Source organism: Hyla sarda, chromosome 12 (assembly GCF_029499605.1).
Source record: "Hyla sarda isolate aHylSar1 chromosome 12, aHylSar1.hap1, whole genome shotgun sequence".
Lineage (NCBI taxonomy): Eukaryota > Metazoa > Chordata > Amphibia > Anura > Hylidae > Hyla > Hyla sarda.
The window spans coordinates 65086691-65106181 of record NC_079200.1 but is presented as its reverse complement, the minus strand read 5'-3'; the positions used below and the strand labels follow the sequence as shown (position 1 = coordinate 65106181).

Here is a 19491-nt window from a genome sequence, read left to right as displayed (position 1 = left end):
CTAAAGTGTAGCATGCAGGATCATAATACAAATTTCTGCAAATAAATAAAAAATAAAAAATAAAATAAATATGCTGGCAGGGGTGCTCAGAGTCCTCAGCCTTGACCAAAAAAATCCCTGGAGTAAGACTGGTTGCAAGGGTGTGACCCTCAAAGAGTTAAATACTCCATTTTCTTGCTGCTGCTGCTGACATGTGTAGTTGTTTACTGTGCTGCTAGGACTTTAAGGGGCTGCTGGGAAGGCAGTGGGGGGGGGGGGGGGGGGGGTCATGGAGGAGAAGTGCAAAGTTGGATATAGGTTTCAGGGGGAGGGGAGGGAAGGTCACCCCTGCCTGGCAGATATGGACCGTGAGTAGAACTTTCCCTTGGTCGTGGTATACACAAGGCATCTATCATCCGCTGAGTCTTTCTATTAGAAATTATTGGACTGTACCAAAAGCTGTCATGGCACAGGGGTGGTGACAGTGACAGTTGTGCTATGCACACACCCCCCTGGGTGCCCTCCCCACTGAAGAAGCTCCAACGATCTTGCATATTAATTATTAATCAGCTTGGTTGATCCGGGCACCTTCTGTTGAGTGGAGCACAGGCTGTAATAGGTGGATGTGAGGAGCTGGGCCGGCCCACTCTCCCCGGAGGAAGTCAGCTGCTCCATCTTTTTTGATGCTGTACTGTAAATTTCCTTCACCTCGGAGAGTAAACAGATACATTGCAAGGCTGGAGTTCTGGAGACCCCCACCCTACGTGAGCCCGGGCTGCCCATGAGCTTGGTCAATAAAGGAATGAGCCCCCAGCCTGCAGAACTGCTCAGAGGAAGGGCAAGGAGGCTTTAAGGGGGAGCCACAAAAACATCCTAATATCAGAGAGAGGACTGGTCTCCATCGCAGCCCTGTAAGCATGCACAGCCTCTGACTGCTCCCCATGATGTCATTGTGAAGAAGGTAAGTCCCAGTGTGTTGGGTGCTCCACACAATGCGCTGCAGCATTTCAGCACCGTGGACAGCTCCGGGTTGTTGCCGACCTCCTCTATGACCTAGGACTCTGTATGGGGGAGCACTCTTGTTATTTTCATAGGAATCCCCTCCACACCCCTTCAGCCAGGACTTTTACTTGAGGAAACTCTATGGATGAGTTGCAGGAAGGGGGGCTTGATGTTGTCTTTTTGGGGGCCCTGAGTGATTTTCTGGGTCAGGCAAATCCTGATGTAACTAATGGAGATGTTTAGAGCAACAACACAAATGGAGAAAGACTTCCAGGGAGACAAAGCCACCTCCCATGCCTCTGACATTGCTGCTTTGCCTGTGTATGTATGTAGTGTGGGACATGAATTCTCCTCACCTGCTCTGCAGCTCATCCAGTAGAGTTTACTGGACCAGGATTCACTTCTTTTATTTTACAATGTAAAGTTTATGTACCAGGAACACCTTAATGAGGACAATGCACACTGTGGGGGGAGGGGAGATGAGAGGTGAGGAATGGGAGTGATACATTGTTATATTGTGTATGCAGAGTATGTCGGGTGAAGATGTGTTGTCATTTGGTTTATTGTGCATTTATGCTTGTGGATGTTTATTGGTGTGGATATTTTATGGAGTCTATTGGGCCGTCCTAGTGGTCACTATTTCTTCTCCACCAGTTGTAGTGTTGAACCAGCTAGGTTGTTCCCGAGTGCCAGCAAGTTGTCATCTGTGTGATCGCCTCTAGAACAATATCTGACATCCATTGTCAGACCCCCTCCCCCCAGCCCATGTTTAAATCTTCATAGACCTACACAATCCTTTTCAGGACAGTTTTCCTGCTCCAAATTCATTTTTCCCCTCTCCTCTGGATCATCTGCTTCCATTATCAGCTTGCTCCATATGGTCACTTTAATTAATGGCAAACAAAGAACCTGGAATCCGGGAATCAGAGGTTTGCACTCTGAGCCTTCTACGCTGTCATAGAAACCAAAGCTGGGAGCAGCCTCCCTGCCCCATAATGCCATAATGCTTTGTATCCTGTGATTATTGTGGGATGAGAGGCAAGCACTACAAGCAACAAGGCCACCATTTGCCTATGCGTGTGTATGTGTGGAAAGGACACAATGGCCCGACCCCTGCATTACTACCTCCTATTAAGTTTGACAGACTATAAAACAATGTGCCAGTTATGTAGAGTGTATACAGTGATCCCTCAACTTACAATGGCCTCAACATACAATAGTTTCAACATACAATGGTCTTTTCTGGACCATCGTAAGTTGAAACCAGACTCAACATACAATGTACAGACAGTCCAGATCTGTGAAACGTGTCAACCGACCAATCAGAATGGGCATTTGCTGGTAAAACCCCTGTATTACTGAACTGTATGCACTGACTGGTGCCTGGTAGCGCCCCCTACAGTACAGGGAGGTATTACATGTTCTGTACTCTTTACCTGTATTACAGAAGTGTATGCACTGACTGGTGCCTGGTAGCGCCCCCTACAGTACAGGGAGGTATTACATGTTCTGTACTCTTTACCTGTATTACTGAAGTGTATGCACTGATTGGTTTCTGGTAGCACCCCCTACAGTACAGGGAGGTATTACATGTTCTGTACTCTTTACCTGTATTACTGAAGTGTATGCACTGACTGGTGTCTGGTAGCGCCCCCTACAGTACAGGGAGGTATTACATGTTCTGTACTCTTTACCTGTATTACTGAAGTGCATGCACTGACTGGTATCTGGTAGCTCCCCCTACAGTATAGGGAGGTATTACATGTTCTGTACTCTTTACCTGTATTACTGAAGTGTATGCACTGACTGGTGTCTGGTAGCGCCCCCTACAGTACAGGGAGGTATTACATGTTCTGTACTCTTTACCTGTATTACTGAAGTGCATGCACTGACTGGTATCTGGTAGCGCACCCTACAGTACAGGGAGGTATTACATGTTCTGTACTCTTTACCTGTACCAGGGTTAGCTGCTCCTTTAGACACCAGGTGAGGGCGACTCCATTACTTTTTTAGTACACTGTGTACTGTACAGGACGCTGAAGAAGCTCCTGTCCTGTACATAGACCAGTGTTTCCCAAGCAGGGTGCCCCCAGTTGTTGCAAAACTACAACTCCCAGCATGCCCGGACAGCCTTTGGCTGTCCGGGCATGCTGGGAGTTGTAGTTTTGCAACAGCAGCTGGAGGCTCCCTGCTTGGTAAACACTGACATAGACAGTGATTTACAGCTTCCAGCAGATCTTTCTTACTTTTATATTGAAGGATTTGCTTTATCTATATTAGTTATCTACTTATTTTTCTTTAATTCTCACTGTTTTCCTATTTTTGGATGACATTTTGGTGCCTTTAGAACCAATTACCAGGTTTCCATAGAGTTCTGGTCTCAACATACAATGGTTTCAGCATACAATGGTCGTCCTGGAACCAATTAATATTGTAACTTGAGGGGCCACTGTATAGGCCCAGATATCACATGACGGGATTATATATTATTTCCTATCTGCGGTCTTTACAACACGTCTTGAGGTGTCCTAATGGATTACTTACAGTAAAACTGTTTTATGGGCTCAACTCCTTTTGGTTGTACTTATGGTTTATTTCACTTTTTTTATGCCTATGTATTTTGTGAACTTTTTTTCTGTTTATGCTACACAAAGATTTCCTATAAACACCCTTTGTACATAATCGCAGACTCATTATATGTACTTATTACTTAATATCATATTTTATTCATAGACATTGTGCTACTTTTTATGTTGCTTTAGGGGATTACTAGGTGACACATGGCTCTGTTGGTTTTGTCTATCATTGTATTTATTACCGTATTTTTCGCCATATAAGACGCACTTTTTCCTCCCCAAAACTGGGGGGGGAAAGTTGGTGCGTCTTATACAGAGAATACAGACCTATCGCGGCGGTCCCTGCGGCCATCAACGGCCGGGACCCGCGGCTAATACAGGACATCACCGATCGCGGTGATGTCCTGTATTAACCCTTCAGACGCGGCGATCAAAGCTGACCGCCGCGTCTGAAGTGAAAGTGACCCTAACCTGGCTGCTCAGTTGGGCTGTTCGGGACCGCTGCTGTGAAATCGCAGCGTCCCGAACAGCTTACAGGACACCGGGAGGGACCTTACATGCCTCCTCGGTGTCTGCTCCGTGCCGGGATCCTTCGTCGTCATCACGTCGTCGCGCGCGCTGTCTCGTCATCCAATAGGAGTGGCGTGCGCAGCGACGTGATGACAGTGTCGTGATGACGGAGAGAGCGTGGATCCCGGGGAAGAAGACGTCCAGAGCGTCGGGGACACCACGGGGACGCGGCGACAGCGATGGAGCGACATCCAGGGCAGCGGTGACGAGCGGTGACGGGACACGTGAGTATTACCTCCTATACCAGTGGCCTTCAACCTACGGACCTCCAGATGTTGCAAAACTACAACTCCCAGCATGCTGGGAGTTGCAGTTTTGCAACATCTGTAGGTCCGCAGGTTGAACATCACTGTTGGGTTCAGAATCTTTTTTTTCTAGATTTTGCACCTTTAAAATTGGGTGCGTCTTATATGCCGGTGCGTCCTATAGGGCGAAAAATACGGTATATTTAAGAAAACTGTAGAACGCTAAAAGTCCAAATGATATATTAATAACGCTAAAAGGAAAGTTTAATAGAGATGCAGTAGGGGTGGTCATCTAGATGAGAATTTGTGTGCTTGTGCAGCAGTGCTTAGTTTTCTTTTGGCATTGTATAGTTTGAAGATAGTAACATTTCTTCGATAGAGGCTAACCTCTGTTATGTTTTATGTGAGGCATTCCATAAATGTGATGTCGAATTTATCCACGCCACACTGCCCAGGGCAAAAGAAGGGTACCGTCCCCCTCCCACCTACATGTACAGAGCCCCAGGCTAAGCCTTTAACTTTGCCTGACCAATCAGAGCAACTCCCTTGGGAGCACTGAATCCCTGCTTTATAGGGATTGCAACCCTCATTACAATACTATAAACTGTTTGGCCATATTGTCCATGGAATCCCTCATCACAAACAAGCAAATCATGATCCCTCAGTACCTTGAGGGATCTGGAATATTCGAATGCATTTATTTTTCTCCCACGATTCCTTCTTTGTGTCAGTAGAAGCAGGGTACCAGCAAATTACCATAGAAGTCTTGCAAACAAATGGTGCGTTAGTGTTGCCGATTTGGTGGATTTTACTTTTATATATTTTTAATTTAGACAGGATGCAATTTGGACAGGATGGGAGTCTTGTAGTCAGTGGTATGTCCTATATACAGTCCTATAGTCATCCACTTACCCACTCACTCATTCACTTTCTTACTAAGCTTACAGATGTCTTTTGTCTACCAGTTCTAGTTCTCTTTATTCTTTAAATTACCCCCACAGCGAAACAATATTTACTCGGAAAGATCAACTTTTAAGACTTTAATAAAAAAACACCCCTTAAAAGAAAGGAACAAAGACATTTTAATTTGAGAAAATAAATCAGGGCTTTTTAAATGTTAAATCTTGTAAGAACCAACATATAGGCCAATACTTTGTTTAGTGTTGTTTGTCTATGAGAATAGAAACTTACTTTGTAGGAAAGTTGCACAAAATACATAGCCTTTCCATAAAAATAAATCGGTTCCAGTGAGGAATATATTGGGGAAGATTTCTTAAAGGGGTATTCCAGGAAAAAACTTTTATACATATATATATATATATATATATATATATATATATATATATATATATATATATATCAACTGGCTCCAGAAAGTTAAACAGATTTGTAAATTACTTCTATTAAAAAATCTCAATCCTTCTAATAATTATTAGCTGCTGAAGTTGAGTTGTTCTTTTCTGTCTGGCAACAGTGCTCTCTGCTGACATCTCTGCTTGTCTCGGGAACTGCACAGAGTAGAATAGGTTTGCTATGGGGATTTGCTTCTACTCTGGACAGTTCCCGAGACAGGTGTCATCAGAGAGTACTTACACAGAAAAGAACAACTCAACTTCAGCAGCTCATAAGTACTGAAAGGATTAAGATTTTTTAATAGAAGTAATTTACAAATCTGTTTAACTTTCTAGAGCCATTTGGTATATATATAAAAAAGTTTTTTTCAGGGATAACCCCTTTAAACGGACCAGTCTAAGCTCCCAGAGATTCTGCTTGCAGCATCTTCCCATTGCCTTCAATGGGAATTCTGCTGCTGTGTTCACATATTGAAAGTTACGTGACAGAACTTCCAGATAGGAATTGGATTCTCACAGAAGTGTTGTATGTCAATAGGACAGCGCCTATGTCCATAGCAGATTGACCCAGACAATAAATGCCGATCTGGACCATTTTAAATGGCGCACGCAGATCCACTGAGGAAATGTCTTGCTGACGTTCCTCACTGTAAATGGGCCCTATAAATGCTCCAAATTTATTGCAGTGGCTTGTGGAATTTGATAAATCTTGTGCAACGTGACCCCACCCATTGGCTTACTTTATGCCAAAATGTTGTGTCAAACTTTTCTAGCCACACCCCCTTTCTGCTAAACTGTCCCTCCTTTTCTGCTACGTCATCCTCCTTTGTTGAGGCACAGACAGTCTTTAATTTACATATGGGGAGATTTATCAAAACCTGTGCAAAGGAAAAGTTGACCAGTTGACCATAACAACCAATCAGTTTGCTTCTTTTATTTTTCAAAAGGCCTTTATAAAATAGAAAGAAGCGATCTGATTGGTTGCTACAGACAACTGCTTAACTTTTCCTCTGTGCAGATTTTGATAAATCTCCCCCACAAGAAGGTAGAAAGCATGTACACCAGTTTTTGGCACAAAATTAAACCAGACTTTTGGAATAGTAAATCTGACCTACTGTCTTCATTGTCGTTGGTTTTCTTTCCCATGCTGATGTGGTATTTGTTGGTAGTATCATGCCTTGATGTAGATGATGTTACTAGTTACTGATAAGTCAATCATTAGTTGACGCCGCAAAAATGCTCCTGTTGTTGTTTGTGGATACCAGCTCCACCTTAATGCTTTATTCAGTGGTTTTCCATTAGAGGCATGTTATTTGACTTACTAGCTTTTGCTTTTAGATACTTTGAGAAATGATAGACCTCTTTGAGAGTCTTGAGCGATGAAAATACAGAGGCTTCATTCTTTAGTCTTATATCTATACAAACTTATGCAAGAGGTTCTGAGGTGGCACCGCTTATCAGTCTGATGCCCCTTTGTGAATAGTAGTCACTAGTGGGACGGCAAACAGACAGGTGTTCTATGATGTATGATAAGAGCTGTGTGCGGTGGTGCTGGGAAAAGATAAAGGGAAGTACCATTCAGTGTAAAGATAATGACACAAAGGCCACACAGTACCCGCACTCACCGCACATATAGCGTCTTCAGGTTCCAAAAGTGGACATCACCCGACGGGATCCTCGGCAGGAACAGGGGGCGCTCTGGGAGGAGGCGACTGCCGGCGGTTTCGCGCTAAGAAAATCACTTCATCCGGCCTCAGAGGCCGGATGAAGCGCTTTTCTTAGCGCGAAATAGCCAGCAGTCGCCTCCTCCATGAGCGCTCCCTGTTCCTGCCGAGGATCCCGTCGGGTGATGTCCACGTTTGGAACCTGAAGACGCTATATGTGCAGTGAGTGCTGGTACTGTGTGGCCTTTGTGTCATTATCTTTACACTGAATTATATCTATATAAGTTTCTATGACCATAAGCCTCACTGTATCAGTGCTAATGGGTGGTAAGTAAGAAGATTATTTTCAGCTGTATCCTAGTTTCATTCATATTAGTTATGCCCTCTTATGTCATTATTGACCTATGAGAAGGAATCATAGGAACATGTGTTTTATGTGTTCATGGTTCATGTATGTGGACATTCCTATGTCACGAAGACATATTGACTGATACACAAAGTAACAAATCTCTATTACTTTCCAACCAATGATACCAAAGTGAAATTTGTATAATATATATAACGTGGAGAAATATGAGCTTAATGTGAAGTAATCGTTCTTTCAGCTTGTTCATATCACTAATATACAAGAGAGTATAAGAAAACTCTGGAGCACCGCTGTGGGTTAAGTGTCTTTCTTTGGAGCTCTACTTGTGTCTTCATTATGTTGGCGTAAAGGACAAATGCCTGACAATCTCAATCTCCCTTTGTTGCCTGATACATTCATAAGCTTTTTATAGTTTTCCAGGCTCTGCTTTCCATTGTTTTACAAATGAACTCGCCAGGAGCTGATTTTCACAGCTCATCACTCGAAGCGAGGTTACGGGGGGCTGGGAGGTGGCTTGTAGGACCAGGTGACTTTTCACCAGACGTTTCAAGCTATCCATAATTACTGGGAATTAAACAGCTGAGACTTCACCAGAGACCAATAAACAGAAAGCAGCAAGAGAAGAAGGAGGCTGGGGTTTCAGAGAAAGAACAATCTTTGATGGAACCATGAGGCTCGAGCCTCCATGGAAAGCAGAATCCATTGATATCAGTTCAATGAAAACATTGCTTCTAGATTGTAAGAAAGAAAAAAGGTCCTTTCACTGTCACCATTTCATGTTGTTGTAAAAGTTAGAGTAGCTCCTGAAATTACAAGGTGACAATGTGGGCACTTTCCATTCTTATGGGTAGGATACTCTCATCAAATATGACTGACTCATGATGACAAGTAAGGAATTACAGAAACTCGTCGGTGAACTGAGAGGCAGTATTACTCATCGGCTATGCATATCAAGGCTTTCTGGCCACTCGGAATTGTGCAATCAGTGACTCAGCAGCAATGGCCCCCAAAGTGCATCATGTTCTTTCCTTATAAGTGGGATGCTGAATGGATCATCTGTTATTCTGGTATACTGAAATTGCCATTTAAGTACTAGCAAAGAATGTTTTGGAATCAGTGAGCCGCATTAAAATGACATTTTCAGTCATCTCCATATTTTTATTATTGTTTCGACTTCATCCTAGGATATAGCATGAAATAACTGTTGTGTCATCTAGAGATACACCACAGCTCCCAGCATGCTGTGCCAAATACAGCTATTAAACCTAAGTAAATCATCTTGATATACATCATATTATTCTTACTGGTGACAGATAAGACCCTATTTAGCTAAGAGTTTTATGCTGAAAACAAAGCTGAATCAGCTACAATGCATTTTCCGGATAGCGAACCAGAGAGAACTTTTCTTCCTGCTAAGAAATATCTGCCAGGCAATGGACTGCTGAATATCTTCTGGATGGGAAAAAAATCAATTTTCCTCCTTCCTCATTTCAGTTCAGCTTTTTAATGCTGGTTTGAAAAGAAAGAAATCCAATGGCAGCTCTGTTATTAGATAGGGGTGAATTAGCACTAGATGCTTTTGAATTATTGCTGGAAGTCACATGATCCTCAGAGGTAGCTGAGTCTGCAGAATCCCGCCCCTTACTCAGTGCACACACTTTCCAGCTTTACACATCTTCCATGCTTAACCCCTTTTTCTTTTGATCCCTTCACTGTAATTTATTTAAAAGCCAGCATTTACTGGATCAGCAGCCCCTCTCCTGCCTCAATTGCCATTACATTTATAATCAGCTTGTCCAGATTGCACAATGAACACATCTGCTTCTCATTTCCTGCTTGGTTTTGCTCTTCCAAGCCCTGTTGTTGTCCATAGAAAAACAAAATAGGTCCTCTGGCTATGGATTTTAAGGTATACCCCTCATTGGTACAACTGTGTTAGCGTTATCCCAAAAAATGTTTACAGCAGCACAGAGTATTTCAGGGAATGAGTAAGCAGTTATTTGGCAAAACAGTGGCTTGATGCCAAGAGGTAGATGAAGTAGGAGATCAAAAGTTTTGAGGTATAGTTTAAAGAACAGGAAGGAGTGTGCTGATTTTGGGAAAGATGATGACTCATCTTTTAATCAGTTTGTGAGAGTAGGAAGAGTTAAAGGGGTACTTCTGAACATTTCGGAACATGCTGGGTGCAGGCTGGGGAATCGCAACTTCACAGCCACGTCCCCTTGTGAAGTCACATCACGCCCACTCAATTCAAGTCTACGGGAGGCAGCAGCCACGCCCTCTCCCATAGACTTGCATTGAGGGGACGTGGCGTGACATCACGACCCCCGCAGCCTGCATCCAGCGTTCAGAACAAAATGTTCCAAACGCTGGGGCAGTGCAGTACCCCTTTGAAGGCTATGGACAACTTTAGAATATTGAAAATAAATTTTACATATGCCACTGGTTATCTTGAGTGAAAAATGTTGAACTAAGTTTCAGTCTGTAGTCGTCACTCCTTAAATTATTTTCAGACCACCTGGTGTCAAGTTTCAAATAGGAGTGTCCTTCTAGTAATATTTGCTGGATGTGAGGTCCGAATTTGTTCAGATATCTACAGTTTGCCCTTTGAGTTTGTTTTTTTCTCTGCACTTGTACATAGCCCACGTAAGTTACACTGCAAACTGCCTTTTGTGTGCATTACTCTCTATCTACAGCCTGTGTGAGCTGCCCTCCATGTATTCTCCCCCAACTGTCTACACTTTTCCCCCAACTGTCTACACTCTTCCCTGCTTCTATCTCAGAGAGCAGAAATTCTAACCGATTTTTCTTATCAATCTCTCTTAACAAATTAAAGGAAATTTGCTTAATACAGGAAGCAACTAAATGGAGTGCAAAGGTGTCCTTTCTTCTTAGCCTTTACCCTAATAAACTGCAGCTTAAGCAATTGATTTAATTGTTTAAAGGAAGTTCTACTCATCTTCTGGATATAATTCTTAAGCTAAAAGTGATGGACTTTGAAAACACTCAACAGCAAGTGTTTTTTTTATTTTACAGATTATTTAACTTGTTAATGATGTAATAGGATGTAAGGTGTTATGTGTTAAACAAACATGGAAAAAAAATGTATACTGAATTCTGACAGATTACTTTACGGATACAGGCCATCCGTTACCCATAGACTCCCATATAAAAAATGTATAAATAAATAAAAATGTTTGGTTGATGACATATTATAGATGTTGTATATCAGATCTTTCTATGAAAGTAACTGAGATTGTCCCCTACACTATATCTCCTCCCATTAAATATTTAAAGCACATTAATGACTAGAGAGTCTCCACATTGAATATCATTTCCATATCATTTCCACTGTATATTTAATATATCAAGCAATTGTTCCGCCTATGGCTGTATACTCATCATTTTTCATGTGCACACATGTCATGGCTGCGTGGAAGTGATCAAATCTTAATGATATGTTTTTAATGTCAAAGAATGGAGGTATACATAATTTTTTTGAAGGGAGACCCAACCCAGGTTAAATTCTATTTTGGTAGACTCATGTACACTGCTCAAAAAAAATAAAGGGAACAATAAGAGAACACAGCCTAGACCTGAATGAATGAACTAATCGTATGAAATACTTTCGTCTTTACATAGTTGAATGTGCTGACAACAAAATCACACAACAATTATCAATGGAAATCAAATTTATTAACCCATGGAGGTCTGGATATGGAGTCACACTCAAAATCAAAGTGGAAAACAACACTACAGGCTGATCCAACTTTGATGTAATGCCCTCAAAATAAGTCAAAAGGAGGCTTAGTAGTATGTGTGGCCTCCACGTGCCCGTATGACCTCCCTACAACCCCTGGGCATGTTCCTGATGGGGAGGAGGATGGTCTCCTTAGGGATGTCCTCCCAGACCTGGACTAAAGCATCCGCCAACTCCTGGACAGTCTGTGGTGCAATGTGGCGTTGGTGGATGGAGCGAGACATGATGTCCCAGATGTGCTCAATCGGATTCAGGTCTGGGGAATGGGTGGGCCAGTCCTTAGCATCAATGCCTTCCTCTTGCAGGAACTGCTGACACACTCCAGCCACATGAGGACTAGCATTGTCTTGCATTAGGAGGAACCCAGGGCCAACCGCACCAGCATATGGTCTCACAAGGGGTCTGAGGACCTCATCTCGGTACCTAATGGCAGTCAGGCTACCTCTGGCAAGCACATGGAGGGCTGTGTGCCCCCCCACCCCAAATAAATGCCACCCACACCATTACTGACCCACCGCCGAAATCGGTCATGCAGCAGAACGTTCTCCATGGCGTCTCCAAACTCTGTCACATGCTCAGTGTGAACCTGCTTTCATCTGTGAAGAGCACAGGGCGCCAGTGTCGAATTTGCCAATCTTGGTGTCCTCTGGAAAATGTCAAACGTCCTGCACGGTGTTGGGCTGTAAGCATAACCCCCACCTGTGGACATCGGGCCCTCATACCACCCTCATGGAATCTGTTTCTGACCGTTTGAGTGGACACATGCCCATTTGTGGCCTGCTGGAGGTCATTTTGCAGGGCTCTGGCAGTGCTCCTCCTTGCACAAAGGCGGAGGTAGTTGTCCTGCTGCTGGGTTGTTGCTCTTCTACGGCTTCCCCCCACATCTCCTGATGTACTGGCTTGTCTCCTGGTAGTGCCTCCATGCTCTGGACACTATGCTGACAGACACAGCAAACTTTCTTGTCACAGCTCGCATTGATGTGCCATCCTGCATGAGTTGTACTACCGGAGCCACTTATGTGGGTTGTAGACTCCGTCTCATGCTACCACTAGAGTGAAAGCACAGCCAGCATTTAAAAGTGACCAAAACATTAGCCAGGAAGCATAGGAACTGAGAAGTGGACTGTGGTCACCACCTGCAGAACCACTCCTTTATTGGGGGTGTCTTGCTAATTGCCTATAATTTCCACCTGTTGTCTGTTCCATTTGCACAACAGCATGTGAAATTGATTGTCAATCAGTGTTGCTTCCTGAGTGGAAAGTGTGATTTCACAGAAGTGTGATTGACTAGGAGTTAAATTGTGTTGTTTAAGTGTTCTCTTAATTTTTTTGAGCAGTGTATATGGTGTCTGTGTAGACAACAAGGTAAACCATAGTGCACAAACTTCACTGGATAAAATGACAGAACTGGTAGATACCAATCAAATATCCGTGCATACAAATGATCAGACTGAAACTTCATCTTAGTTTTGGGCACATTATGAGAAGATCCTGATCCTTGGCAATGACAGTTATGTGTGCAAAAGTGTAATGAATAAGAGAACAACCATAGACAAGCTGGAAGTTTCGACAGTCCTCAAAATCATAAACCAGTGGGTCAACCCAAGTGGAAGTTGAAGCAATGTGTATAAATACTATTCATATGTGGTGACAAGGCAAAAAAAAGACTTGACATTACATCATATCAGTTGAAAATAACAACAAATCATGTTACCATAGTCGATAAGAACGGCTTTTAAATAAACTCTTGATACAAATAGGAAAAACTACTTTAGAAAATGATAGTATAAAATTGTGGATACAAATTACTGTGATGAGAATTATTATCATTATTATTATTATTGTTATAGGGCTATTGCCAACTACATGTTTCTATAAGGCTAGGTTTCCGCTTGTTTTTTTTCTGGCAGTTTTTGGAATACTGCCACTGCAGTTTTTGAGCCAAATTCAGAAGTGGATCCATAAGGAAGGAGAAGTATAAGTCCTTCCTTTATATGTCCTATTCCTTTTGAATACATTTCTGGCTTTGGCTCAAAAACTGCAGTGGCAGTTTTCCGAAAACTGCCAGAAAAAAAAAAACAAGTGGAAACCTAGCCTAAATTCTCATAAATTTTGGTTCAACTTACACAATAGCCACTTCTCCTGTGTGAGATTCACTCTAAATTCTCTTTAGCAGTAGCCTGGAAGTTAGAATCATATATATATATATATATATATATATATATATATATATATATATACAGAGTATTGTTTTTAAATTCAAAAGATCACTAAACTTTTTGCATGAAGAGTTATAAACTGATACCAGTGACATAATTGGACATAATGTCACACCAAACTCCAACGAGGGTCTGGACAAAATTATTGGCACCCTTTCAAAATTGGGGAAAAATAAGATTGTTTCAAGCATGTGATGCTCCTTTAAACTCACCTGGGGCAATTAACAGGCGTGGGCAATTTATAAATCACACCTGAAAGCAGATAAAAAGGAGAGAAGTTCACTTAGTCTTTGCATTGTGTGTCTGTGTGTGTGCCACACTAAGCATGGATAACAGAAAGAGGAAAAGAGAACTGTCTGAGGACTCGAGAACCAAAATTGTGGAAAAACATCAACACACTCAAGTTCATCTCCAGAGATCTAGATTTGCCTTTGTCCACAGTGTGCAACATTATCAAAAAGTTTGCAACCCATTGCACTGTAGCTAATCTCCCTGGGTGTGGACAGAAGAGAAAAATCTATGAAAGATGTCAACGCAGGATAGTCTGGATGGTGGATAAGCAGCCCCAAACAAGTTCCAAAGATATTCAAGCTGTCCTGCAGGCTCAGGGAGCATCAGTGTCAGCGCAACTATCCATCGACATTTAGAAGAAATGAAGCGCTATGGTAGGAGACCCAGGAGGACCCCACTGCTGACATAAAAAAAAGAAATACTAGATTTTGCCAAAATGAACTTGAGTAAGCCAAAATCCTTCTGGGAAAACGTCTTGTGGACAGATGAGACCAAGATAAAGCTTTTTGGTAAAGCACACCATTCTACTGTTTACTGAAAATGGAATGAGGCCTACAAAGAAAAGAACACAGTACCTACAGTGAAATATGGTGGAGGTTCAATTATGTTTCTGGGGTTATTTCGCTGCTTCTGGCACTGGGTGCCTTGAATGTGCGTAAGGCATCATGAAATCTGAGGATTACCAACGGATTTTGGGTCGCACTGTACAGACCAGTGTTAGAAAGCTGGGTTTGTGTCTGTGATCTTAGGTCTTCCAGCAGGACAATGACCCCAAACATACATCAAAAAGCACCCAGAAATGGATGGCAACAAAGCACTGGAGAGTTCTGAAGTAGCCAGCAATGAGTCCAGATCTAAATCCCATTGAACACCTGTGGAAAGATCTTAAAATTGCTGTTGGGGAAAGGCATCCTTCCAATAAGAGGGACCTGGAGCAGTTTGCAAAGGAAGAGTGGTCCAACATTCCGGCTGAGAGGTGTAAGAAGCTTATTGATGGTTATAGGAAGTGACTGATTTCAGTAATTTTTTTCCAAAGGCTGTACAACTAAATATTACATTAAGGGTGCCAATAATTTTGTCCAGCCCATTTTTGGAGTTTGGTATGTCCAATTTACTTTTTTTCTCTCCCTTTTTTTGGTTTAGTTCCAATACACACAAAGGGAATAAACGTGTGTATAGCAAAACATGTGTTACTGCAATCCTTTTCTGTGAGAAATACTTAATTTTCTTGAAAAATTCAGGGGTGCCAACATTTACGGCCATGACTGTATATACAGACAGACTCTTGGAGAAAGTGAGAATGAAAGATGAAGTTTTATCTGGAAAGTGACAGTAGTAGGTACAGCTTTGTTATAATTTACCCTCCATAGACCTGCCTTATACAGCTGTCATTTGTGGGATAAGTAAAACTACCAAATTGTATGACAGGTCAGTGTCCTGGTTTCTGGCCGCAGGGTACTGCACACAAATCATTTCCTATTTAATTTATGTTTTACTTGTTGTCACTTAGGAAACAGTTGACATTTGAAGGCTGTGGATTCTGAACGCACTTACATAGTAGTACTGGGCAGATTTCAGTCTTCGTATTACAATTAGCAATGGAGGGGGTTCTTAGGTAAGCAATCTTAAAAGGGCATACATGGTGACTGGATGAGATGCGTTAGGTCAGAAATGTACAGTACTGTATAAAATGTCAGAGGATTCTTTGACACTCATTCCAACAGCTGCCTACGTCATCATTGTATACAATGACAGGGCTGCAACAAAGTCATGGACCGGTTAACCAGAGATAAAGGAGCTCTGTATTTGTAGTGCTCCAACTTAATATATCTGGATCAAGCACCTATTAGGGCAGTTTTGTCCAACATGTGGCTCATAGCTGTTGCGAAACTGCAACACTTGGCAGCTGTTGGCTGTCAGGGCATGCTAAGAGTTGTAGTTTCACAACAGCTAGAGAGCCACAGGATGGAGATCACCATATTAGACTGTCTTACAGGTACGCTATTAATGTTGAACTAGTGCTCCAGGTACGCTATTGATGTTGAACAACATGCCCAATAGAGGGTTAGAGCATACCCTCCCTCCTGGCTATATGATCCTAAGCGCAGGCAAGGCAACTCTAGTTCTGAAGCAGAATGGTCACTAATTCAATTTTAGAACATAATCTAAAGATGACGCAATTGCCAAGAAACCTCTCCTGGTGATATGTTATCTTTATGAACTCATATGGGCACTTGTGTGGTACTTAAATTCTGTTCTCTGGTAGTACAGGAGGGCTTTATTCATAGGCAGTCTAGGCCTTATGTACAGTGGTCCCTCAACATACGATGGTAATCCGTTCCAAATGGACCATCGTTTATTGAAACCATCGTATGTTGAGCGATCCGTGCAATGTAATGTATAGGACAGTGGTCTACAACCTGCGAACCTCTAGATGTTGCAAAACTACAACCCGGGCATGCTGGGAGTTGTAGTTTTGCAACATCTGGAGGTCCGCAGATTGAAGACCACTGGTATTAAAGGTTGTACTCACGTGTCCCCGCCGCTCCGGACCATCACCGCTCGTCACCGCTGCCCTGGATGTCGCCATCCATCGCTGTCGCCGCGTCCCCGGGGTGTCCCCAACGCTCCGGCAAGGCCTCCGCTTCCCCGATATCATCGCTCTCCGTCGCCGCCATCACATTGTTACTCCTATTGGATGACGGGACAGCGTGCGCAGCGACGTGATGATGTTGGAGGAGAGCGCCGACGATGCAGGGGATCCCGAAGAGGACGCGCCGGAGCCCTGAGGACAGGTAAGTGATCATCGGTGCACCACACGGGGCACCGTAAACGGCTATCCGGTGGCAGCTGAAGCAGTCTGCGCTGCCGGATAGCCGTTTATGCGATGGCCCCGACATACAAAATCATCGTATGTTGATGCTGCCTTCATGCGATAGCCTCTGAGATGCCATCGTATGTTGAAATGATCGTATGTCGGGGCCATCGTAGGTCGGGGGGTCACTGTACTATACATAATCCTTTGCTATATACACGGTCTAGCAGGAAGTGCATGCAAACATATAGAGTGAAGTAAAAAATTATTTGATCCCCTGCTGATTTTGTATGTTTGCCTACTGACAAACGAAGGATCAGTCTATTATTTTATTGGTTTTATGGTTCATTTTACCAGTGAGAGACAGAATAACAACAAAAAATCCAGAAACACATATTTCAGATAAATTACAAATTGATTTGCATTTTAGTCTGTATTTGACCCCTTAGCAAAACTCTTGTTGGCAATAACAGAGGTCAGGCATTTCATGTAGTTGGCCACTAGGTTTCTTGGGGTCATAGGCAGCATTAATGCCAAAGAGCTCAATTTTAGTCTCATCTGAACACAACACATTCTTCCGGTTATCCTCTGAATCATTTACATGTTTATTAACAGACTTCTGCGTGCCTGTACATGAGCTTTCTTGTGCAGAAGGGGATTTTGCAGGCACTTCAGGATTTCAGTCCTTCTTGGTGTAGTGTTTGACTACAGTTCCAGTTGCCTTGATATCACTGACATGATTCTCCAGTGTAGTTCTGTGCCTATACCTTGCGGTTTTCATGATTGAAACTCCATGAGGTGAGATTTTACATGGACAGGCCTGGGGCAAGGATTTTTGCCACCCTAGGTGAAAGTAAATTTTGCCACCCCTTGACCCCACCCATAGGCTCAGTCCTTTGACACGCCCCACCTGAGGTGACACACAGCAACTAACCCCCTCCTCATGTAATCTCCTTACTACTGGGGGACACACTGTAACAAACCTCCTCCTCATGTAATCACCATACTACTGGGGTGGCAGGGTTTAGCTGGGTGGGCGGGTGCTTCGGATGCTGGCTAACTTTATTGCCGTGGGCAGAGTGGTGCCCCCATCAAGAGTGCACTCTAGGCGGCTGCCTATTTCGCCTATAGGCAGAGCCGGCCCTGTACATGGAGCCCCCAACCAAGGGAGATTGACTGTTATTTTGTATTTCTTCCATGCGAACAATCACACCAACTGTTGTAAACTTTTCACCAAGCTGCATGGCGATGGCTTTGTAGCCCATTTTGACCTTGTGTAGGTCTAGAGTCTTGTCCCTCACATCCTTGGACAGCTCTTCGGTCTTGGCCATGGTGAAAAGTTTGGAATCTGATAGATTGATTGTTTCTGGGGACAGGTGTCTTTTATACCTTTAGGAGAGTGCGCCTATTCTCAGCTTGTTACCAGTATAAAAGACACCTGGGAGGCAGAAATCTTGATGATTAATATGGGATCAAATACTTAAAGGGAACCAATCATCAGATTTTACCCTATATAATGCTTGGCAAAGCGTTATATAGGGTAAAATTGTTGTCCTCACCATCCCCGGGGGACGCTCCTGCCCCAGGGATGGTGAAGATATGAAGTTATAAACTAGTCACCGCCGCCGCCGTAAGTAGTCACCTGGGTGGGGGGAGCTCCTCTCACCTACTCCCATTCTTTGGCCAGGAGCGACGCCCCCTCCGCTTGATTGATGGGCCGCGTCATTGTTCCGCTCACTGAACAGACGGAGCAGAGTGATGACGCTGCCCATCAATCAAGCGGAGGGGGCGTCGCTTCCGGCCGAAGAACGGGAGTAGGTGAGAAGAGCTCCCCGCCCAGGTGACTACTTACGGCGGCGGCGGTGACTAGTTTATAACTTCATATCTTCACCATCCCTGGGGGCAGGAGCATCCCCCGGGAATGGTGAAAAAAAAGATTTTACCCTATATAACGCTTTGCCAAGCATTATATAGGGTCAAATCTGATGATTGGTTCCTTTTAAATGCAAATCAATTTATAACTTTATTTAAAATGCATTTTCTGAATTTTTTTTTGTTATTATTCTGTGGCTGTTCAAATAAACCTACCATCAAAATTATAGACTGATCATTTCTTTGTCAGTGGGCAAACATATAATAATCATTAGGGGATCAAATAATTTTTCTGTCAGATTTATGAATAAGATATAGATTATTATAAAGAGTTATAGATATATGAAACATATATACATAAACTACTGATAAACTACTCAAATAAATCCCATCTTTATGCTGCGCCACTTCCATTTACGTAGCCGCACCAATGGTCATTATTAAAATCAACACAAATATTAAACACAGCTGCTCCATTTCCTAGAAATAAAACTGGACAAAGCGCTCTTGCTTCTACAGCAGCTTCATAACTAACACACAGAAGGCAATACAGATGAGAGCTCTTTTCTATAGATGCTGGGATTCATAAAAATAATTATTGCTGCCATCTACGCTTAGCCCTTCGTACACTCGGAAAGAGTGAGAGGGAAAAAAAAGAGATAAAACATTGGAGGAGGGTAAAATGACTGCATGCTTTTATTTGCATTTTTAGGAAAATTCTTCGTGTAGCCAGCTGGGGTGAAAGGTCAGCATTTGCATATAAATGGAAAAGGATGGGG

The 19491-nt window shown here is 42.9% G+C and overlaps 1 protein-coding gene across 2 annotated transcripts in view; it reads left to right on the top strand.

The window, feature by feature from the left end:
- Positions 1-433: 433 nt before the first annotated feature.
- The window catches only part of MYT1 (myelin transcription factor 1), a 67732-nt gene continuing 48674 nt past the window's right edge, over positions 434-19491 (top strand). For both annotated transcript variants that reach the window (XM_056548349.1, XM_056548348.1), the window contains exon 1: positions 434-940. The gene's annotated coding sequence lies outside the window, so the exon portion shown is untranslated. The remainder of the gene's footprint in view (positions 941-19491) is intronic.